A 17,350-nucleotide genomic window follows, 5' to 3' on the forward strand; every position below is an offset into this window, starting at 1 on the left:
AGGGTTACTTTGTAGGAAGCTATCATGCTAAGCATAAGGCTGAACACTTGTTAGCTTTGCAGGGATGCACCTATATGCCATATCTATTAAAATGGATGTTAATTGATTTCTTGCATCGTTGATGTAGGATCGTCGATTAAAATTGTGTATGTTATATATGAAAGTTTTTAAGTTTTTGAATTCCTCTTATTCAGAAAGGCACGCTTTCCGTCTAAATTATGAATTTGGTTTATAATATAGTTTGGTTATAAACAAGCTGCAGGGTGGTTACTGATTGACATTTCCGTAGATATAACTCCAGAATTGATAATTTCTTTATTAGGTGATAAGATAACAAGGCTGAGCAAAGATGCTAAGCGAATGTTTGCTCTGCAAATTCGTTTATCAGATTTGTAACAGTTTGGTACTATAATATATCTGAGTTTTTGAAATGTGCTGATCAAGTTCTCGTTTAAGACACAAAGATATATTAAGTTTTCAGAAATACTGAGGGCTCATCATATGCAAAAAAGAATCCCCAAAAGAATCTAAATCCAACTGAGAGCAACAGACAACTGCTGGTAATTAGTATTTATTCTTTGCAAGAAATTTGAATTCAGTGTATTACAAGACTTTGTACAGTTTTCTCTGTTACGTGTTTGGATACAAAATATTCTGTTTTATAGACCATAGCTCCATCATCATGGTTATTTCTATCACGTCTGATGTGTTTGTGGTTCAGATCTAATTTAGTATCATCGCTGTCAACATAGTTATCAATATGAGTCTCTGTCTGAGGAATGATATAAAAGCCATCGAAATCCTCTGCAAGAAATTCAATATTGTTTCGGACAGATTGTATATTTAAATGAACAAATAACAATATGCAGCCTTTCTTGCCAAAAAGAATTGATTTTAGATCGGTTGTATCTGATGTAACTGTCTGGGATGGTCTTGGATTCAATTACAAATTACATGCAAATAACAAACTTAAGGTAAACCAAAATAGAAAAATATCAAAAATGTACAGGATAGAGCAGGAACTTTTACAATTACATTAAATAAAGATGATTTGACAAAGAACATCTAACTTAAACACATAAGACTAAATTACTAGGAATTGGTAGAATACATTTCTCAAGGATGATGGAATTTCAGCTCGTAGAAGTATTACATGATTTGCAAATATAACATCGTAATGTAGTTCTATTTTCTATTTTGGTGCACGTCTAGCTAGAACAAACATCCTATCTGCCTTCTCTGTAAACCCATAGTATTACCTATATGATTTTACGACTGAAGAAAGTAATCTAAGAAATGCAACCGACTTATTCCCAATTTCAGGTAATTTACGTCCGGTTTTGTCAAATAAACTTGTCATAGTATTAACTAAAACTCAAAAAAGGGACAACACAAGAAAAATTAGGAAACACCATAAATAAATATACAATGAAACGCTATAAATAAAGATGAGATAAAAAGAACGATTGATTTATGAAAAAATGCTTCTCGTAACAAACAGGTATTTAAATAATAGGACTATTGCAGTATATCATGAACAAACTGCAGTATTGTGTTTTACCTTTGTCCATAATCAAGGTAGTGGTTGGTACTACCTGACTAATGCCTTTTTGAAAGCAACATAGCTAATTCTTTTCAAAGATTTTAGATTATTTTAAGATCATTATTACGGGACGAAAAACTTGTTATCTTCGATCAGAATTTAAGACAGCGGTATTCTCCCGCTAAAATCCTGGTCTACCTGATGCTTTATATGTTCGTTACTAAATTGTATTAAGAGACGACATAGTCTTTTATTTACAACAATGTTCTTGCATTGAATTTTATGGACAAATGATCCTCATCCTAGTTCTGTTCTTGTGTCTTAGAAAAAACGAAAATTCCTTATTCATATCGTGATATCAGTCTTTAGAGGAAGCAATTTTAATTGTGTTCATTTGAAATCAGAGAGGAATTTTTAAACTTAAATTATTCACTATAATTACAAAGTGCTCATTGACGTGAGGATTGAATCACTATTTTGGGATTATTGTGTATTCATTTAAAGACATTTTCGATTATGTCATTGTGATATCTCAAGTGTGTTAGGACATAAACAGGCTATTGGTACATCAGCATATTCAAAATTGGAATACATTCGTAATACCAGTTAAATTCATTCCGGATACTCTAAACTTGTGATAGAACGTTTCGGACTATTTGAAACCTAATTGACAATACGGTCTGATCTTTTTAAGTTTTCACATTGTGTTCTAGGGAAATAAATTATTTGTTGAATTTTACAAAACAAATTGGTTTTCGCTCTTTTATGTTACTTAGTTTAAGACCACAGATTCGTAATAACTGACATAAAAGTTTAATGTTTTAAACACTGCAATTTGCAATTAACATCATCTTACATCATGTCTCAAGTCTTTATGTCTGGGGAAATCCCATGTGAAATGTAATGTTAGAGTTTTAATATTAAACAAAATAATTTAGATGAACATGTTTGTAATTCAGGAAAAAAATGCGTGCAACGTGTAATATTTTCGGTTTTATACTACCAGGCAAGACATTTTAATACCGAGCTATTGATTTTGAAAACGTTAATTAAAAAAGAGAAAATATTAGTCACTGAAATACTTACGAGACTGAATTGTCAGAATTTTAAAGAAGTGGTGCTGTTAACGAAATAAAATATAACATTATAAAAGATGATTGATAATGTTCGATAATAGTGTGTGTTATTAATATATCCCTTATTAGTTTGTGTAATTGAATTAATTTTGTTTCTGTCGGAAGATGGTGGAGATGTGTGGTCACTGCCACTCCTTATGGTTTTTGGTTATCGTTATTTAGACGAAGATCGACCAAAGTGTTATTTCCGGGATCGAATAAACAATAAAATAAAACATGAAATTTATAGATGGAATAACAGAGATCTTAGCAGAAATATAAAATAGAACAACACAAGCCCCCGCATACAAAATATAGCAATTAAATCAATTATTTAAACAAAATGAATTTCAACGTGACAGTTTAACTTTAGTGTTTCGTTTTCTCTCAGAAATAGTTACAAATTTTATGTGAACTCAATTAGTCACTTTGTTATACTGATAGAACAAACTTCATCATATGATCGAGTGACCGATCGAACTCAGATTGCCTGCATGACAGCATCACCTGGTGCTTCTGGTCTTTTCGAAATAACTGCAAAAAAAACCCCACAAAAAACTTGTACTTACTAATATCGGGAGGGATGTTACTTTAGAAACCTGAATTCTTTCTGTGAACACGCACATACACCCTCCTTTAGCATATTTAAGCAGGATTACTTCCGAAAGCGCCAAATATTTGTATCATTCCCATACAGTCAGAAGAATCCTTTCTAGACCGCCTTATTAATAACTTTTCTGGCAAATATCATTTTGTGATGCCAGTTTCAAATGGCCCAGGACTTCCTTACATTTTCTCTAACTTGTCTCAAACTCTCGTCATTTTACTGCTATTGACTTTGCGTTAATATTGCACTCTATCAAGCTTTAACCGTTAATCGAGCTAGTCCTAACTAAAATTCATTTTCCAGATTCCATTTCCCGCAGTCAGCAATTTATGGCATATCTAACCCATACGTAAAATTTAATGTTTATGTCTCACGCTGACCCTGACAGACTGCACTGTGAAATTATCTCCACGTTTCCTTACAGTAGTTATTTACTTACGACAAACTTCTCGAAGACAGTCTTTAAACTGGAAGGAGGTCGAAAAAAGCAAATTCTGTCATAACTAACTGTTTAAAGGGAAGAAGAATGGAGCGAAAAAGCAGTGACGGTTTTTTCGCATAAAGTTTATCACACATGGAAGTCAAAAATACTAACTTGCCGGATCTAAAAACCTTGGCTTGGAGGTTTTTCTTGACGGAATAAGCTATCATTCTTTGAAGAAAATGACAAGAATTGTACATAAAAATGGCAATAAACTCTGGACGCTAACGATGCCACTTTTAGAAAAATAACGCAGAGCACATTATCATCGGCCTAAAATAGAAAGTGTTAAAATATTCTGTATTATAAACATCAACGTTTAAAAACAAATTGACATAACTGCACAGAATTCAAATGATATTTGAAGCCCTCCCATTTCATGTGTAAAACGATAATCTACACTGATATGGTATTTTCGTATTTTTTATCACAGACATGGACAATCTGTGTTAATTGTAATTTAATTTATACTGTCGTTAAGAACAAACTTTTCTCGCATCGTAGGATGCACAAAAAAGGACCAGAAATGGCATTGAAATGCAAGATGCGTGCATGACATAATTATAACAATTAAATACTTTACGCGTATCACGAATCCAACGTAAACAGCCTGTATTTACTTTACTATATTGCAAAACGATATAAAACGATTCACAGGCTGATTTCCCGCTCCACAATCCATAGACAAAATTTATAAATATTAATTTTACATGAGAAAATCGTCTTCTAGACGCCTTTAGGGTTAACTCTGTACCCCCACGTATTCATACAACTTTGTGAGTTTCTGTGATAGGCAGTATTTGAATATTGTAGATCAACATCAAACTGAGCATGTTGTCACTGTGCAAACATGATAAGAAATGTCTTGTCAAAGAAATGATATATTTTGCTGTTGGCAAGCTTTTTGGTTTAAACTGATATCTGTTCCATGCGTACCGTATATGCCCGTTTATAAGGTAGATACAACTGCAAACTGCATAGACTAAGATCTGCCGTTGTACAATGCGCAGGAAGATCTATGTTTATGCAGTTTATTAGGTGTAATCATAATGTGACTGCAGATCAGGGTCAATGTTGTTTGCAGTTAGACTCGACTTATAAGCAAGTATGCAGAATAAATTATACGATCCATTATAACACTGCCTGAAATGCACACATAGTTTAGACAGTCGTTAAAGGATCATGTTTTAGTAAGTTAGATCCATTTGTCAAATACAATATTCATCATTCCCACTATAGCCCTTTCAACATATGATTGTCTGGTGTTCCCACAATTTCAATTTACATCCAAAGAAGCAGGTTTACTTTTTGTTAAAAGGTGACACTTTGCCAACACATTAAGTCTTTATGTCCCTTTTTATTGTCAAGCTGAAAGGGATACGTTACCGAAATTATTGTTTAAACCAGACTTGTCATCACAAAAAGAAGGAACGTTGCCTCCCATCAAATGTTCTGAATACACTGTGCCTTTATCTGTTTTGTCAAAGTCAGTTTCGTACATCTGATGGTGGGTATCCGATGAATCAACACGCTATTAACCAGTTCTGGATTAGATAATCTGGGAACAGACAAAGGAGAGCAGCATTATTGATAATCTCTTCGTTGTTGAAAGCCTTCGCATTCGTCAGAATTCTGTTGATGGACAGTATGCTTGGAATCAATTGTTGATCACGAATACTCTGAGACAAAAGATGATCCAGTATTTGCTATGGAATAATTGGCTGGTTTGTTTCTTAAATTTCAGCATTTTCCCTGGTAACAAGTTTGCCAGTTTAAATAAGAGATAATATCCTTCGAGAAGAATTCAAAACAACTTTATTAACAAATAGCATACAAATATAGATTTCTGCATCGGATCAACTTTGCAATAACGTGTTATTATTCTGTTAAATTTAAGCGACCAATTAATTAATTAATTATATTATTTTTGTCGGATATATTTTTTCATGAAAAGGGAATGTGCGATTGATATGAATTCATGTACTATTTACACTTTTATAATGTGCTGAATTCTATTATTAACAGTTTGAGCTAACCAAGACGACTATCTTAGGTTTATTGCCCCGATCGATCAGGGTGTGACTGAGCCGGCTTCGTAGTACTGTGTCAGAATCTTACTGACGCATGGTCTTACCCTTATATGAACAAGCTCTGTCTCCTCATATAGTCAGAAAATGACCTTCCGTGTACGAAAAAAACCCACCTTCCAGCTGATTGATACCAGTCTGACCAGAATATTGGTTTGTTTATTTACTTACCACACAAATATCATAAACACCATTCACTAAAATTCTCCTGGAAATAAATAAAGAAAGGTTATACCTTCAGCGAATTTTAAATATAAATTAAGATAAAAAGGATCTCAAATGAGTATGATTTAATACTGAATTTATGAAACGAGTTGAATAATTTCCACTTTGTGCTAGCCTTGACATAAAATGCCCATTTGAGATGTCCTGGTTAGCCCATGGCTTTTGTTGTAGTGGCAAGAATTTATATAGAAATGAGAAAGATGATTCCAGAAGACAAGGAAAATGCCCCATTGTTGCATCCAAGAATTTCATGGGATTATATGGATCAAACAGGTTCACATTCGCAGAAAGTGACATATCAAAACTATTAAACCACAAACATTGTATGTAAAGTGTATTATGTGATAAATAAATATACAAACATTTTTCTTGCGGGCCATATGCTATTTTAAAGAAATATATTTGTTTAAAAATCACGGTTTGTCAGTGCTGAAAACGTAATAACAAAACATGTATGCTTCAAGAGAAAAAGTATATTTATTTTGTATTGTCAAATGTAACAAACTAAGGAGCGACAACAGTGTCACCCACTATTAAGAGTGGTTTATCTCTTTCCTGTTATTCAAAATGCACGTCCTGCAAAGGAACCGATGTAATATGATGTGATACACATTGTCGATCAAATCTGCGTCTCGATCTTTTTATTAACAACAGAGTAATCTTTAAGCTATGTTGCAAGTGGAAAATCAAGATTCTTTAAATAGATCTAAGAACAAATATTCAATAGCTTGTATATATCTTGCTATGTTATAAAGTAAATATAAAGTCACGTGCACTACTCTGCACCATGGTTGCTAAATAAGCGATTCTGCAATCTGGCGATTTACTATCCAATTTTGGATATTATCCCTACGCATACCTCTATCCTACTTTCATGTACTGTAGCTGACATTTGTTTTAGTTTGTACTTGTGGAAATTGTACATGATCTAAGCACACATACAACCAAACTGGTTGCTCCATGTGCTTAAAAAATTATCCTGAATTACTTTAAAATATACTTTCCCTACCAGCTTCGAAAAATGCAATGAATAAATTATAAAATATCTGAACAGTAAAAAAAGTTATTGGCTCTTTTGTACATTTTTCCTCTTTTATTAAGAAAGTGAAAATGACAAACGGAGCTAACATTTTAAAAAAAAAAATACAAGCACATCTGCAGTGATAACAAGCAGTATACTCTAGAACCCATAATTTATACACCATGACTAAGATATACAAGGCTTTTCTTAGATAGCCAGTCTAACCAGTGAGGAAATCGTGGAAATTTCTTTTTCTTTAAAAATCTCACTATGCAAACTAGGAAGATGTAGAGCACTACCTTAAAGAATCACTGACGATTTGTTGTCAACTTACTGAAAAAGTTATATTCTGTAGTCAATTTCAAACATTATGATATTTTATACATGGTATTTACTTCCAAAGTGACAATCACATAGTTAATTTACTACACTACTCTGCAGTAGCTTGAACGTAGCTTCATGACGTCAAGGATGTATAGCAAAGTCATTGTGACATGCTGTAATTTTGACATGAAAAAAGATATTCAAGAGCAAATGCCATTGAAATATATGTTTGATATTTCAATTCCATCATTAAGAAATGTATTCTGATCAGTTCCTGAGCTGTGTACTATACTTTGATCACGTTTATATTTAAATCAAGAGAGAAAAATGGGACTGTTCCATACAATTTGAATTAAAAGTGCAAAATTGTCTAGCACTGCATATAGAAAAATAAATTTGAAAAAAAGAAGACAAAAATATAATTTCTTTTGTAAATAATTACTGTTTTCTTTGGTATTTGTAACCTAATTTGAATCTGTACAATGCTTTTATGTCAAAGAGATGAAATGAAAAGTCAACGGGAATTAACTCCTGGCGAGACCATTCGGTGGACAAGGAAGGTGATTGGTGTTTACCTGCATAATGGATTACAATGAAAACAAAACAAGTAAACTGCATCATATGATCAAATAATTAAAAACCTCCTAACATGCAGACTTTTATAAACAATAGTGAGGTTGCTTCGTAACAATTTCAAGATCCAACCTGACTATGATGTCACATCCGGTCTAAGATTCATCACAGAAAGAAACTTTTGGTAACTATGACGCTGCTATTATTACATCAACCTTAATCAGCCACTTGCAAAGGAAACAAAGGTGCATTAAGGCCTATAAAAAAGATAGGTCCACAAGAGTTTGTACAGCACAGTTAACCATGGAAGTATGGTGTAGGGGTATCAAAGAGCGACCAACAGTGATCTAGCTTGCAATCTGGCCCTGCATGTTCACTAATACAGCGCCCAACATCTGATGTATATGAAGACTCGTTATCGTCTTATAACCCAAATCAAGTGCCATGCAAGCATCGCCCTGTAAAGAATAGAAAAAGATGAAGAAATATTCTTCGTTGAGTCACATGAGGAACCGGTGTTGACGACACAAATGGAAATATAATTATAAACATATAAAAATACATGTTATATTGGTAACAATACTCATAATGATTTACAGTGTTGCAAATTGCAAGCGATACAATCCACAGAATTATATAACCAAAACCCAAGGAATGTGTGCTTTTTAAAAAGTGAAATGTACGAAACGCAATCTACAGGAATCAGAATAGGCGGCCTTTCCAGAGAAGGGTCAAGGGCGGAGAAAGAGAGTTCTATTCTTGCTTCATAATAAATTTTAGAGTGACTGACCAACGATTTATTTTATCCTGCCTCAAAATTCGACACCACTTAATGAACTCTCTAGCACTATATCTGTCAATGATTTAGTTTCATAAGAAATAAAAAGTGTTCAAGAAGCTAACCAGCTAACATACAAATATAGACAAAGACTGTCTACAACCAAATACCATATAGTGGGTGGCTGGAAGGGGAGTCGGCCACGTAGTCTGTGGCTATAGTCATGGAAAATTCCACGAGCAGGAATCTCACACTCTGTGTGTCAATTGCAAACAAACTCTATGGAAAGAAAACATGCATACACTTAAACTTCAACAAACATGTCGTCGCATAGGAGACTCGATGTCCACAGAAACCAAGGTAACAAAGGAACATTTAAATAAGCTTGAAATGTTAAAGATTGGCCTGCTATACAAGGACTCAGCTTGATAAAACTGTCAGGGAACATTCGGCTACGTTTCAGATACCCAAACGACAATATACATGTTATATGCATGAGATGCGTACATTCAGAAACAGGTGAAAAATATAGATTGAATTGGTCCATTCCCTGGTATTGACAAATTGGCAACTGCAAGAAAGGTGCATTTTCAGCTTGTTCGCATACAACGATATTTCAATTCCAATGGAATATTTTTGTACAAGGCAAAGGCAGCAATGTTTCAGTAATAGGCATGATAATTGTCTGCCTTACTCATTTGACATCCTATTAACCAAAATGTCTGCTACTTGGTAAACATTTAAATCGTTGTTCTGAAAACAGTGAAACTGATACTAAGACAATTTGTCTCAGATGTCAAGCTAAGTAAAATCCCACGCGTTCTAAACACAAATAAGTGTGAAAGGTTGCACAATTCGATTTTTATATATGCACCTAAATCATCAGTATCGAGCGGAAATTTCGATGCTTTATTTAGTGCTTCATTTATTGATGCTTTATTTAGCCCTTCATAGTTCTGCGTTTGGTACAGGAAGTCTACACTCCTACTGGGTTAGTCTCGTGGAATTGTTTCTAATCAATCTGATCCAATATTTCAGCACATGGTAGAACGAGTTCAAAGAAAAGTAAAAGATAGGGAGAGGAAATCGAGCCTTCAGTTGATATATACAAGTCACAGCAAATGCAGACAAATATGCAACAGTACTCTTACACAAATTTCAGTGCTTTCCAATTCAAGATATAATTTTGTAACCAATGAACATTCATACACTTTAAATCTTTTAAATCAATACCATGTAACAAATATTAAATATACCCGAATATCACATTATGCACCTCCCTTAACCCCTATGTCCTTGACATCACATTATGCACCTCCCTTAACCCCTATGTCCTTGACATCACATTATGCACATCCCTTAACCCCTACGTCCTTGACATTCACTATTGGCTTTCCATGACATATTTACTCTCTTTGATTCAAGAGATAAATGATCAGGATTTATGCATGTTTTTGTATGGCATCTATGTGATATCTGACACTGAGATGGTAGTAAGTTTGCCATAATCTTTGCATGGAACTTTAGTCGGTGGGGCAAAACAGTCTTTCTTTTCCCACGAAAGGTTATATAAAGTACACCATAACCATGTTGATAATGTGCGCCTGTCCAAATATGATTCTTCTTTGTAAGTTATGCAAAATACGAAACTGTAGAACGCCATCAAAGACGGCTCGAGTTAAAATCCAACAAGGCGCGATTAACTTTTTTCTTAATGTGCTATTTTACTTTGGTTTGGGAATTAGAGTTATGTAACAGTTTATATTTTCCTTGTTAATAATCACATAAAACAGCAGAACACAGACGTGGATGCGACAAAAATGTACTCGACAGTGCTATAATTCCGAAAGTGTAACGGGCTTTATCTGAGAAAGAACAAAAATCCTGAAGAATATAAAAATTATGGTTTAGAATAAGAATAATACTAAAATTGTGAACCAATACGGAATTTAGTGAAGGCTGAAAAATCTATTTATTGTTTTCTTTAAATATGTCGAGACTAAGAGTAATATTAAAATTGCAAAATTTGTGCGGAGTTTAGAGTAGACTAAACTTCCAGAAAGGTAAAAACGTAACAAAGATCTGAAGTGTTTAAAAACAAATGACATCTTGAGGACTACTACCTTGATTATCCAACACACTCACATATACACCCTAACTATCCATCACCAATATACATGCATATAAACAAATTTTACTCATTATTACAATTAAAGACATGTTATTACTCTCCAACACCACACACCAACACCGCGGGAAAGGGGATATATAGATATATATTAAAAATAGAAGTAATATAACACGTAATTACAATTCAGTTTACGTTATTTGCTATCCAACCCCAATGTACTTGTTGTATGGTTTAACGCCATTTTCAGCACTAGATAGGCTATACATGGAAGCCAATATAACTGGTGGAGGAAGAACAACCATGGAAATACCAAGAAGAACCACCAACCCACGAGAAGCTACTGGCAGGTTTTCTCACGTACCCACGTTAGCCGAGCCTGAGACTCGAAACCACGCAGACAGAGGTGAGATGGCAATGATCCGGAACGGTGAGCGCTTTAGACCACTCAGCCAATAGGCTACATACATACAAACGCATATGAAAGAAGATATTTAATGGATAAGATCACTCACGTTAGTTTTTCAAAGCGAATACATATTTTTATCATCCAGCACTCACACGTTATAAACAAAACAGACGAGGGTATTTAAAGAATTATGTGACGATCGCTGACAAATATTTTTACATATCTTACATCTGGGGTGACCCTATGGTGCAGAATGCATCATACAAAACATCTTTTGCAAAGTGAATAAGAAATAATACGGTCATGCTCCAACAACTATCGTGTAATCATCATAGCCGGCAACAGGTGCAACCGTTACAACAATTTATTTTGTGTGGAGGACGCTCTAAAGGCCAATGCCCTTGCTCGTGACTCACAAAACATTAACTTTGGCTTTTATTCATGTACATCTGCTATCCTTTCTTACGAAAAGGGGTTTCTTTTCTTTGAGACTGAGGGAATTCTGGGGCCCAATGCTCTTTATCTTGACCGATATAGCAGGTAACTTCCCTTTTCTTTCGTGAAGAGCTGTGGCTTTATGGAGGATCCAAAGAACTTTTTAGTGTCTGTAATAATGCATTTTACAGCATTCAGTAACGCTGTTTGCTTGAGGCTCGGGTTGTCGATAACATTTTGCATTAATTCTTCTCATTTTGCCAGGACAACATTTTCAAAGAATGTATTTTAAAGAAAATCTGTTTCAAGACGGGTGGCGCAGGACAAAAGGGCGATTTAAACTTATTTCCTGAACCATGTATTCGTTGTCGAACTACTTTTTGTTACACGAAATACATGAGTTCAAACTCAGTCTAAAATCAGATTTATAAAATTTAGTTTTACGGTGACTTTTCCTTTGGAGAATATAATAATTGACCCGAAATATCCTTTAATACATGTAACACCCGATTTATTGATAGGAAGGTAATGGGGATGATCAAATTCTCGTTAACAGTAATACTTTATCGTTCGCCCTTATTTCAGAATCCACTTTAAAGGGTATTACTTTCAATAAGCGAGCAGCTGTTTCACTACGTGTTATTACGAAACACATCCAGAGAATTGTCACTGCGTAAAGTTAATAAAAGTGAGCATTTATAGTTCAATTGTTTTGTCTCTTGATATGAAAATATAACTTTCCAACGATTCCAAAGGGTTGATGCGACAATGATTCTTCTGGTTTTGACTATTGTTATTGCCTTTGTCGTTGCCATTGCTACTGTCGGTATCTATCCACGAGGCCTTGGGAAGAAGATAACCAATACAAACGCTGAGTACAAGAAGCCACAATTGGTTATCGTCTCGTTGCTAACTAATGTCTGCAATAGTTACTTCAAAAACACAACAAATCAAGATGTGACAGAAAAAAAAGTATTTGATTTTAAGGGACAAGTTCTCTACACCAGATAAAATGATGTCCTTGTCCCTCCTGCTTCTGTGGCTCTTGTAGAGATAAAATGGAAGAAAGTTGTCTGATTCTTCTTTCATTGTCAATTGCTTGCGATGCTGTAATCAAATAATTGAATCTGTCTGAATAGCCTTTCTAACATACTTTGTCTTCTTGGAAATGAATTTTCTCACTTTACGTGTTCTTTGATCTAGAATGTTTCTGATATCTTACACGTTGTCGTCATTTTTGGTCGCTGGTTGTAACTCAGGCAAATAATAGGTTCCACTTAATATTTCTCCTTTCATATTTTCCAGTTTCTAGACACGAGGGTGACGTTCACGCACATGTCTTGTGACACGCAACAATTTTCTCTTCTAGCTAGGTAAATATCCTTTTTTATATGCGTATGCAGAGAGTCGAAATGATTTTTCTCTAAATCTGGAAAGAGACGATGTTTCGATTTGATGCACCTTTATAAATGAGAGTATTAAGAAACGAGTAAACTGATTGATTTGTGATATTACTTTAAAGTAATGCGCTAATTGATATTTAGTATGTATGTATGTATGTATGTATGTATGACTGACTGACTGACTGACTGACTAGTATATTCGGTGTAAATTCCGGTAATATCATGCGGAATAAGATGACCAAACTTCACGTTTAGTTTTGCCAAAGCTGTAGCACGCAAGGACATCTACCTCAAACAATTTCTAATTGTGTCCATCGGTAATTCGATACAGGTTGATATCGCTAGCATGATAAAATTAAAGATTCACTAAAACTGTATGTAATAAAATACTTTTGTCTGAGGTTCTTTCGTGTATATTTTGTTTTCTTCATAGATACGATTTCAAAATTCACCTCAAGTAATTAACCAACGTAAGTACTTACTATCAAAGTGCATTTGTTCTTTTCTGTACAGTTTAAAAATGGGGTTTCTTTGCAAACCGCGAAAAGTTTAGAGAAATCAGCGATTTGACTTCAATGTTATGTTACAATCACATTTTATTTTAACACTTACATAATACAATTTTGTGACACGTGAATAATACTTTCGTTCTTTGTTGTTCCTACCGAGTGACTTTCATATGACATTTCCCCCTCCTACGTCAATAGCAATCTCTACGATGCAACAGTTTATCGAGCAGCGAAATGAGTGTTAATTATCCGATACGATCTGCTTGATAAGGCCTTAAAACAAATTTATTTATGATCATAATTTCGAAGATACAGATCAGGGTTTTTTTGGTGGAAAACATCTACTTGATTCTGGGTCTTTATTGTTAGGAAAGTGATAAGTGACAAGAAACATTCATAACGTTTGTGAGACTTTGGTTTGGTTTAGAATGTTCAAACAGGACAAAGGACACTTCATCGTAAATTATTACCCAAGAGCGAGTGTCTCTAATATCACAAGTTTTCCCAACCCTTTTGTGATTTTCTGCTGTTTCCTTTTTCCTGAGATGGGGCGATTTCCGTGGCGTTTGATCTCAATGATTTTTATTTGCAATAATCTTGTATGCCTTCAGCTTTGCCACCTCCAGTGTATTTATTTGCAATTCGCCCTTACTTCTTCAGGCTGTCAAAAATTATATTGACATAGTTTTGTTGGTTTTCCAACTACGATTGGTGAAAATGAACCTATGAATCGATTACAGAACATTTTGACGAGTTAATGCACATAAGAGAAATGTGTCAGACTTTTTTTTATATCTCAACCCAAGAGAAAGAGACGTTGACGCACCAGGATTTCTAAACCTTCAATCACTACATCCACTCCATTGAGATGCCATCATCAGCAATCATTACACAACCAAAGCAACAAATCAGTCCGTTTACTGGTTTGTTAATACTCTTATTTGTAACGGTGCAGCAACAGCCGGAACATGAGGGGTAGGACATATCGAATTAAGACAGTTAATGCTGAATATTCCAAGTCCAAAAATGTTTTATTTATTTTTTTAAAACCAACAACAACAAAAAAAACGCCAATGATCTTTTTCAGTGTTTCCCTATATGTCTTAGAAGGGAGATACTTCTCATTGACTGCCAAATAAAGTCAAACGTAAATAACTTCCCATGATGCAATTTTGTGCGTATGTGCATGTTTTTAAGTATCTTATCCATACTAAAGGTTTCCTTTCTTTCTGTCACTATCTCTTGTTTTGAATATTTCTTACTTGCATCGGATCGAACTCTTCACTTTTCTCTGTTGTTCGTGCATTCTTGAATTTCTTGATGGGTATGAGTTTTTTCCGTTTCAGAACAATAGCTCTCCTGCTTCTTTTCCTCTAACTTGTTCTCTTTTTTCCTGGACACCTTGAAGACTAATGTCCTTTATCCCAGCAATGATAAAATGTATCTTTAGCTTTCTCTCTCTATTTTCCTGACTTTCCTTTCCTTTGACGTATTGGACACACTGGAGCCCAGTTTACTTTCTCTTCACAGACATAGTAAGTATCTTGAAATTTATCTCGAGTGTAGTAGTCCTAAGTCTTGTTCGAAATATACTTTCGAATGACTCTCTGTAAATCTCTGACCAAGACAATTTCTTCTGACTCTTCCATATTCTTCAAAGCCGAAAGCTGAACGAATTATTGGTGTTTTAAAAGCTCTGTCTGTCTGTTTCTTTATATATATATATATATATATATATATATATATATATATATATATATATATATATATATATATATATATATATATATATATATATATATATATATATATATATATGACAGAGTGTGTGTTTAAATCGGTTAAATCAAATTTTAAAATCAAGCTGAAACGATCACACACTATTCCAGCAAGAAACCATACGAATCCAAGAGACGACACATTGTTCCTTCATGTGCTAAATGAAGTGTTAGCACAAATGCATGCGAGCGATTTCGATTCGAGTGTACGTGAACGTCATCCTCTACCACTGCCACAAGAGGAAGAGTCAAGATCCACGAAAAAGAATTCGTTCATTAGCTCCTGAAGACAATTTTCAAATTCCAGAGACTCCGTTAATACCAAAAGATTTCAAACAATACTAACATGTACACAGTGAAATTTAAAGAGTTCAAGTCTCGACTGCCACCAGAGAAAACAGCAGGTTTCATTATAAATTTGTGGAATTCATTGTTAGAAACATTGAAATGATATTACCAAGCTAAAGATGACACTCGTTTGAGACACCTTTAATCATGATAGCTTGAAGTCGCCTGTCTGGATCGAGTTTAATGCCCTGAAAGAATTAGCATCTTCCAAAGTCATGGACAAAATTCAACACGTCTAACTAACCAATCACTGATGGAGAAAACACTTTTCACATGACCCATGTTTGCCTATCTCCTAGAGTTAGCGGACGCATAATAATATTATTAGTGGTCTAAATTAGCAGTACAATAGAACTCACAAGATTATATGTGCTTAGCTGGTCATCGTCTTGACTCGAATGTATGCCGAGAAGAAAGAGAAAACAGAATGGAAATGATCATGGAAGAGCATTAGAAAATCAGGCAAACCCTAGCAATATAAGGATAAAGAAATCCTTTTGTAGCAAGCAGGCTTTCCCAAAGAGAACGTGTATTACATTCCTGAGATACAAAAACTTCAAGACCTGCTTGTCCCTCGCTGTACTCTTACGGCGCACCCTCAAGTCGTTCTTGGAGCTCTCGTGTTTCGAGGACCAGATTTCACAGATGGAAAATACATTCAGAAATCATCACCAAGAGCAATTCTGTGCTTTATCAGTATCAAAGAATTTCCTGAAAACCAATACTGACAAATGTGACCAAGGATTTTGCAGTAATGGCTAACAAATTCACTGCGAAGAGACATGTGGTGAGTGTTTAGCGTCAAAATCATGCATTCCATAATGAAAATGAAGTCCTTGCGAATGTCAAAGATTGTACTGAAAATAATCTTTATCGAACTAATAATGCAAAAGTCACACGTTCGTCCTCGAAGGAAACGATGCCGTTTTGTGTATGGTCAGCTCGTAGATTTGAGCATCAGTGTTATATTAAAAAATATGATACTGAACTCGAGGAAGAAAAAGGAAGATCGACACAAGCACAAAAATGGGTAACTTTTACCTAGTTCGTTTTTGCTTTTCATGTACACAAGAAACTGTCATTCACATCCCTACATTTGTTTTGTGGCCCATCGTGCTTGTGAGAAGTGTATGCTGTTATATATATTTAGTTTGTGTTGTCTGATTGACCTTTGTTCACAACTGAGGATAGGAGTTTGGACCTACATGGTTAATATAATTTTTTCAAACATTCTTACCTGGTTTGAGTTTTAGAAACAGCCTTGATTTTGACCTTAGAGGATTCTAGAAAGCTGATGTGGGTTTTTTATTCTTCTTCAGAAAACACGATTGCTACATGGGTCAAGTTGTGATGTCTATAAGGTTGTTTACATCAAAATTATTCATTCTTATCTTAACATCAGTCTTCTGCGGAATCTATTTTAGTTTGTGTTCTTTTATAATTTGAGAGGATTTATTTAATTTTGTTATTCATTGTAATTACATGCGCTTATTGGCTTTTGGACTAAATCACTACTTTGGAATGATTCTGAATTCATTGAAAGACATTCCGGATTATATCATTATGATACACTAACACTACTGGCA

The sequence above is a fragment of the Sinohyriopsis cumingii genome, chromosome 11 (genome assembly GCF_028554795.1).
Source record: "Sinohyriopsis cumingii isolate HCF-2022 chromosome 11, ASM2855479v2, whole genome shotgun sequence".
In the NCBI taxonomy this organism is placed as follows: Eukaryota; Metazoa; Mollusca; class Bivalvia; order Unionida; family Unionidae; genus Sinohyriopsis; species Sinohyriopsis cumingii.